The sequence below is a fragment of the Nematolebias whitei genome, chromosome 18 (assembly GCF_014905685.2).
Source record: "Nematolebias whitei isolate Nwh7 chromosome 18, NemWhi1, whole genome shotgun sequence".
Taxonomy (NCBI): domain Eukaryota; kingdom Metazoa; phylum Chordata; class Actinopteri; order Cyprinodontiformes; family Rivulidae; genus Nematolebias; species Nematolebias whitei.
In genome coordinates this window covers 23,829,128-23,836,706 of record NC_056515.1, presented here as the reverse complement: position 1 = coordinate 23,836,706, position 7,579 = coordinate 23,829,128, and positions in this window count along the sequence as shown.

Genomic DNA, 7,579 nt, shown 5'->3' with positions numbered 1-7,579 from the left:
TGCAGCAGGTGTTAAATAATTTTAAATAATTTATTTTAAATAAAAATTACATGCCGATCGTGTATCTCATCCATCAATCAGCCAGTTGTGTGTCATGTCCAATCTTATTTTAAAAAATCGCGATAGAGTGAATCCGCGATAAACAAACTGCAAAGTAGCGAGGGACTACTGTACTGTACTATCATTTAAATTTATTTATTTTTTCCCCATTAAATGACTCCCATTGATTTCTATTGTTAAGCACTTTGGTAACAGCTGCTATTTTAAATGTGCTCTATAAATAAAGTTGACTTGACTACATAACTGTATATACCTACTACTTACAGGATACACATCTGGTACATTCTGGGAGGGGGCCAGGCTGTATTATGAAATATCCCTTTTTCAAGTCTACAAGTTTATCATAAAGAGTCTGATCAGTCCCATTTGAATGTTCCTTCTTGTTGTCATCACATCAAAATCAACGATTGCTGAAAAATTTAAACCTAATTTTCACAGCTTTGAATACGACTATAAATGCCATGAGAAGTAACGATGCTCAGCTGTTAAGCAAAATGAAAAGTACCAGAGACAGGATCTGACACAGAACGATGGTCCATTTTGAATACATTTAAAATATTTTCATCCGCTTGAAAGAGAATGCAACGAGGTACGTATCTGGCTCATGGGCGTCCATCATGACATATACTTTAGAGAAGTAAAGTAGAACATCTGAAGCACATTATAGTGTAATACTCCACCGCCTGAGGCTGCCTGTCTTCCACATGCTGCATCCTTTAGCAGCTTCTCAGTGATATTAGTCATGTGATAATATTTATGTTTGTTTAGAAAAATGGAAATTGTGCACAAATTTGATTATTACTTAATTTTGGCATCTGTAACACTTATATTGTAGCACTACTCATCTTTTTGATAACATTATACATTAACGCAAATTTAAAAAATGGTTCTTGTTAGTAAAACGTGCAAAACATGCTTTAAAAAGAGCTTTTTTATGATTACACTCAGTAAAAACTGAATGTGACCACTGGGGTCATCTGCTCCCATTTGCTTTGTATGAAGATTTGAACACTTTCTGCTTGAATGATATTTTCATTTTTTTACTAGATTTAGACTGAGAATATCTTATTTTGAGAAACAACACACTGTAATTGATGTTCAGCTACAACTACACCCAATTTTAGCCCATTATTGTATAAATACACTGGTTAATATTTGTGTTTTATAAAGTCAGTTAGCTATGGCAACCATCTTAAATTGGGTTGGCCACAAAAGATAATTCAGTTGTAGAAGTACATCTCATCTCGCTTTTAGGATTCCTTCCCCCCCACCCCGTGTTGTGCACCACAATACAAACTCTTTTAAGTTCTTCTTTAGGTTAAACTAACACTCAGTAAATTTCTTGGCACAGGCTTCCTGTCAACAGCATCTTAAACCTTCAAAACTGCTCTTACTTTCTTCTCTTCTAAGACGAAGGAAGAAAATGACAGATGTCCTTTCATGTCAGAAGATACCACGTATCTCAGATGTTGACGGAACAGATTCAGCTGTGCAGAAATGTGAGCTCTTTTCATCACATGATACCTGAGATTCAAAGGCAAGTGCAAAGATGGTTGTGGTGTGTTTAAAAAAAAACAACAAAAAAAACTAGGAGATGCTCAGGTCTTTATTTTGTCCTGAATAATTTAACAGCATGTTGAAATTTTGATTCAAAGATGTTAAAAAAAAAAAAAAACACATTAAAACTGGATAGAATTTCACTGAAACACACAGGTTTCTTCTATAGTTTACAAATTGCAATTTCTTTATGTGTAAGTTTAAATTTAAATTAATGTAAAATGAAGAAAAAATAATTTTATATAACATTTGAACATAAACAGTCATTAGTGTCAGATCAGACAAATCTTTTGGTCAGGCAAGAAAAGTTGTTCTGTTGCTTATTTATACATTTATTTAAACTCATCATAGACAAACTGTGACGGGCGGGTGGTCCTAAACACTAACAGCACACATTTAAAATGACTAAAACTCATTTCTCATCTAAAGATGATCTTAGTACAATATATATTGTTGAGAAGGTCAAGCTGAGTAAAATGCGTTTTTCATTCTAGAGACGCTTGTGTTAAATTATTAATTAAATAATAAATTTTTTTTGCTGCACTTGGCTGCCGATGTGCCGGCAGATGAGCTAATGGGGTTTTATTTGTGCTGACTCTAAGGCCCGGCCTCATGAGCGCCCCAACCGCGATGAGTTTACCCTCCAACCTCCTGCAGCTCACACACAGATGGATCCAAGTCAACATCACATTTTACCTCTGCAGCTACACAAACAGAATGACCTCTCATTAGGACATATAGAAACACTAAATAGTCTGTGAAAGCACATAAACAGAGCATAAAAATATAACCATAGCTTTCTGCTGTATAGACTGAAATTACACACCAGTCATATTTTACATTGTTCTGGTTCTGCACTTCAGTGACGTGAGGGTTGACTTTCAGCTATAAAGATGCCTAAGGGTGCTCGCAGCAGCGTTCAGTGCAGAGCTTATTTAATTCATATTCTAGTTCATGCAGCTTTAAGGTGTTACAGCAGTAGCCTCAAAACACAACTTTTTTTTTTAATCTCCAGACGATGAAAAATTCTTACCTGGACACATTGTTATGGCCTCTTAGCATCAGACTAAAAGTGAATGATTCTAAAACAAGTAGAACTAAAACTCCAAAAACTTGATTCAGTCTTTATTCAAGTTCAAGTGACACAGAAATAATGGGTCTTATTCACAAAAGAAGCTCTGCACCTTAAATTATGTTGCATTTAGCAATAAAATTAAAGCTAAATTAACATTTAGCTCTTTCTGAGCATCAAATTTATCATCAAATGGCACTAATTACACGCTGGTGCAAATACACACATGAAATTCATTTTGTGCTCTTTTGCATCAAATTGCAGTTGTTCTTGCGTCACAATCTCAATGTGCTACGACTGATTAACTTTTAGTGTCAACTAGGGATGCACAATATTATTGGCATGGTATTGGCCGATATTAGCGATAAAGTTAAATATCGGACATGGGCCATTCCATCAAAATAACTCACAGATATAAAAGGGGCTGTTATTTTAATATATATTATATATTTACCGTATTTTCTGCCGTACACGTTGCACTGCCCTATAAGTCGCATCAGTCCCTATTTGTCTAATAAAGTGGGAAAATCCGTAAATATGTTGCTTCCCCGTATACGTTGTATCTATTATGCGTCACGGCTGACACATCGAGTTTTGTTACGCGTCACCGCTGACAACCCAGAAATGTGGGCCGAACCCGTAAATGTGGGCTGGTGTTGTGTTGTGCCAAAAATTGATGGGCTGCCATTTCACAGGAGGATTTTAACAAGAATTTAACAACATTAACATCTAAAAACAATTATTTGTTTGCTTGAAATTATAGTAAAGATATATCAGTCTATCTTTTGCTTAAGAAATGTACTTGGACGGTAAAATCAGCTGTATTTTAAAAGCCGGTATGCGAAAGTAAATGCGTGCATGCGACGAGTCGCTGTGCAAATTTAACAAAATAAACAGCAAAAAAATTATTTGTTTGCTTGAAATTAAGTAAACATGTGTCTCAGTTGAACTATGCCTTAAAAAATGCACTTTAATGGTCAAATCAGCTGAATTTCAAAAATGGTTTTGTTGCATCGGTGCTGCGAAGCGTGCACGCGCAGATGGACGAGCTGCTGCATTTCTTTAAAATTTAACAAGATAACAACCTAAAAAAAATTTGTTTGCTTGAAATTATAGCAAAGGTGTGTCTCAGACTAACATTTGCTTAATAAATGCACTTTATTGGTCAAATTAGCTGCATTTCACCAGGGCAGTGCAGCTGATTTGACAGTTCCAAGCAGCGAGCAGAATGAAGGTGGGGAGACTGTGGCAGGCCGATTGAGTCATTAATAGCTGAAGATTCTTAGTCATCCAGGACATGGTAAATTCAAAAAAGTTCAAGGAAAAAACAATAAAGTATAAAGTATAATAAAAAAGTCCAGTTGTTTTTGTCTCAAACTTTTTTGCATTTGTCATTGTAGCCACGTTTACCTATTACATGATACAAAGGCATGCCATACAGCTACTACTACTTTGCTGCCATCAAGTGGCTAAAAGTGGTACTGCTCAATTTTTTTTCAGTCAGAATGAGTGAAAACGGTCATATTTCAGTCAAAAAATTGTTTATAAATATGGGAAAAAAAATCTATAAATATGTCACTTCAGCCTATAAGTCGCAGCGTATGTAAATTATGCAAAAAACTGTGAATTATATGCCGAAAAATATGGTATATAGTATAACATAATTTTCAGCCCCCTTTTTGGCATCTGTATTTGGTAGCAGGCCAAAATAACAATGACTATGCAGAATAATGTAGTATTTTAATTCCACAGCAGAGAAAGCTACGTAGTCTCTGTAAGTAGGTCCAGGGGAAAAAAAAAATCTGTATTGATATTGGTTATCGGTCAAATAAGTTTTAACATTTTGGCATATCAGATATCGGTCCAAAATCCAATATTGTGCATCCCTAGTGTCAACATTATATCAAAAAACTTTTCAAAACACAAAAACGTCAATCAGTTTTACAGACACTGAGCTAAATGTTTGTGTGGTAGTAGTTGAGACTGATCCCTGATACATACTCTGAGCACTAACAGATTACACAAGCTCTTTGTTTAATATTTAGTCTTTAACTGTTTAGAGCAAACTGTCTGTTTTTTAGCAAAATATCTCAGGAAACACTGGATGGATTTTAATGAAACTTTCAGAAAGTATTCACTGGATGTCTAGCTACAACAACTTAATCTTTGGAATCAATCTATTTTAAGATGGATGCTCCAGTTAATTAATAGACAACACAAAAATATCTGTAACTGTCAGTTTTACTGAGTTTCAGCTAAAACGTCACTTTGAGCATCTGAGCATTACATCCTACATTAATTCATTATATGTAATTTTCATGGTTTGAACAAAATGGCTAGTATGAGGTACCAGGTCCTTTGATATGGGCTGTTAGGTCCCTGTACAATCGCTGTCAGAGCTTGGTCCGCATTGCTGGTAGTAAGTTGGGCTCGTTCCTAGTGAGAGTTGGACTCCACCAAGGTTGCCCTTTTTCACCAATTCTGTTCATAACATTTATGGACAGAATTTCTAGGCACAGCCAAGGTATTGAGGGAATCCGTTTTGGTGGCCTTAGGGTTGCTTCTCTGTTTTTTTTTGCAGATGATGTGGTCCTATTGGCTTCATCAGGTTGTGATCTACAGCTTTCACTGGAGCAGTTCGCAGCCGAGTGTGACGCGGCCGGGATGAGGATCAGTTCCTCCAAATCCGAGGCCATAGTCTTGAGCCAGAAAAGGGTAGAGTGCCTTCTCCAGGTCAGGGAGGAGGTCTTGCCCTCATCTATGGTTAGGATGCCTCCTGGACGCCTCCTTGTTGTGGTGTTCCGGGCACGTCCCACCGGGAGGAGACTCAGATGAAGACTCAGGACACGCTGGAGGGACTATGTTTCTCGGCTGGCCTGGGAACGCCTTGGGATTCCCCCAGAGGAGCTGTCCCAAGTGTCTGGGCCTCCCTACTTAGGCTGCTACCCCCGCAACCCTACCACGGAGAAGCGGAAGAAAATAGATGGATGGATTGATGGATGAACAAAATGGCTACATCTTCATTATTTCTCAACATAAGATGGTCTAAGTTCAAAACTCTGACATGAAAGTTGCCAGACGACATGCTTTCCTTTAAGTAATGTTAGGCCTTTTAATTGTACCTGAGTTTTTGTTGTTGTGATTGTACAACAATTTTCTGTGATGGACTAGTTGTGACCTGTCCAAGTTGTCCCCCACCTCTCGCACAGTGATAGCTGGACATGGGCACCTCCATGACCCAAAAATGAAGAAGTATGTAAAGATGGATGGATGTACAACGATTATAATAAGTTTAGCATCTAATGATGGTTTCAGCTCATCTTCCAACACACACGGGACACCAGGTTGTCTGCAAAGCTTACTTTAAAACCTGCTATCGTTATATGATCATTGTTCATTCATTTGGCTGTCTGACTGAAGTTTTAACTCATGTTAATATATTAATAAAATCCATCATAACACTCCTGTTAATTGCAAAAATAGTCTTTCAATGCTTTTTCACATTAAGATTTCCCCAATGCTTTTTGCTTGATCCAGTATTTTTCCACTTAAAAAACTCAACCCCATAGTAAAAAACAAGCACTGCACCTTGTTGTCTGCTTTCATGCCAAGTGCACACACAATTCACACATTCTACCTCTACACACACCATCCTCCATGCACTCTCGTTGCCTCCCAAAAGACTGACCAATGCAGACGTTCTCATCATCCAGTTCGGCAGAGGCGTTGCGGAAGTATCCCAGTCTGCAGTGTTGGCAGTTCTGGCCTCTGGTGTTGTGCTTGCAGCTGACGCAGGTGACAATGTTCAGGTAGTCGATGTAGCTGCAGCGATTGGAGTGGCCGTTGCACTCACAGTCTATGAGAAAACAGACACATTCTCCTCAGACCCAAGATTTTAATTTTTTTCAATATTTAACAATAAAGAACCGGGTATGGAAGTATGTTGCATTCTCAGTGGATTACTGAATAACAGCAGGAAAAGACAACAAATATTTCAGAAACTTTTGGCTCCACATATCCGTTTAAAGAATGAATGACTGTGTGTGTTTTCTTAGGCACCTATCTCAGTCTATATTGGTTTAATAAAGACAGACCACTCCCTATTAGTGCACTCACAGGCTTGCTGAGTCTGCTTCAATGTGCCACTCTGATTACTAAAGGGAATTCCACAACCCTGTGTGTATGTGTGTGTTTGTGCATATGTATGTGTGCAGGCATGCAAGTGCAGCCATGTTGACTTTGTCTGGGGAATTTAATTACAGTATGTCACCGCACGAGACAAGATACAATATCATAGTTAAAGGGGTTTGTGGTGAGAAATACAGTAGGCGTCTCCATGCTGCACATAAAACTCTAAAATTTGTTCGATCTGGAAAGAAAACTTGATTCTCTTTCAAAGCTTGGCAATAAAAGGGTCTACATATCATAAAAGCAATTCCAACATAAAGAGACATCAATGTCAGTAAGATGCATTAGGAGCAGCCCTGCTCTGTGAGACTGTTCACCTCTCAAAAGCGAGAAGGTTGTTTGTCCATGCTTGGAATAATTACTCACGGTTGTGTCTGATGATTATGCAATGTCTAGTGGTAAAAAGAGCAACTACATGTTAATTGTTAAAATGATTTATATTAGCCTTAGAACGGCAGTAAAATACAGTGCAGTTTATGTCTAACCATGTATTTTATCCACCACAACTCATTCAATCCTATCAAACAGGACACTGATGTCCCTCGTCAATAAAAGTTTTGAAAAATAAATTGTAGTTTTTGAAACAAGTGTTCTGTCTGTCTGTCTGTCCGTCCGTCCGTCCGTTCGTCCGTCCGTCCGTCCGTCCGTCCGTCCGTCCGTCCGTCCTTCTATCTATCTATCTATCTATCTATCTATCTATCT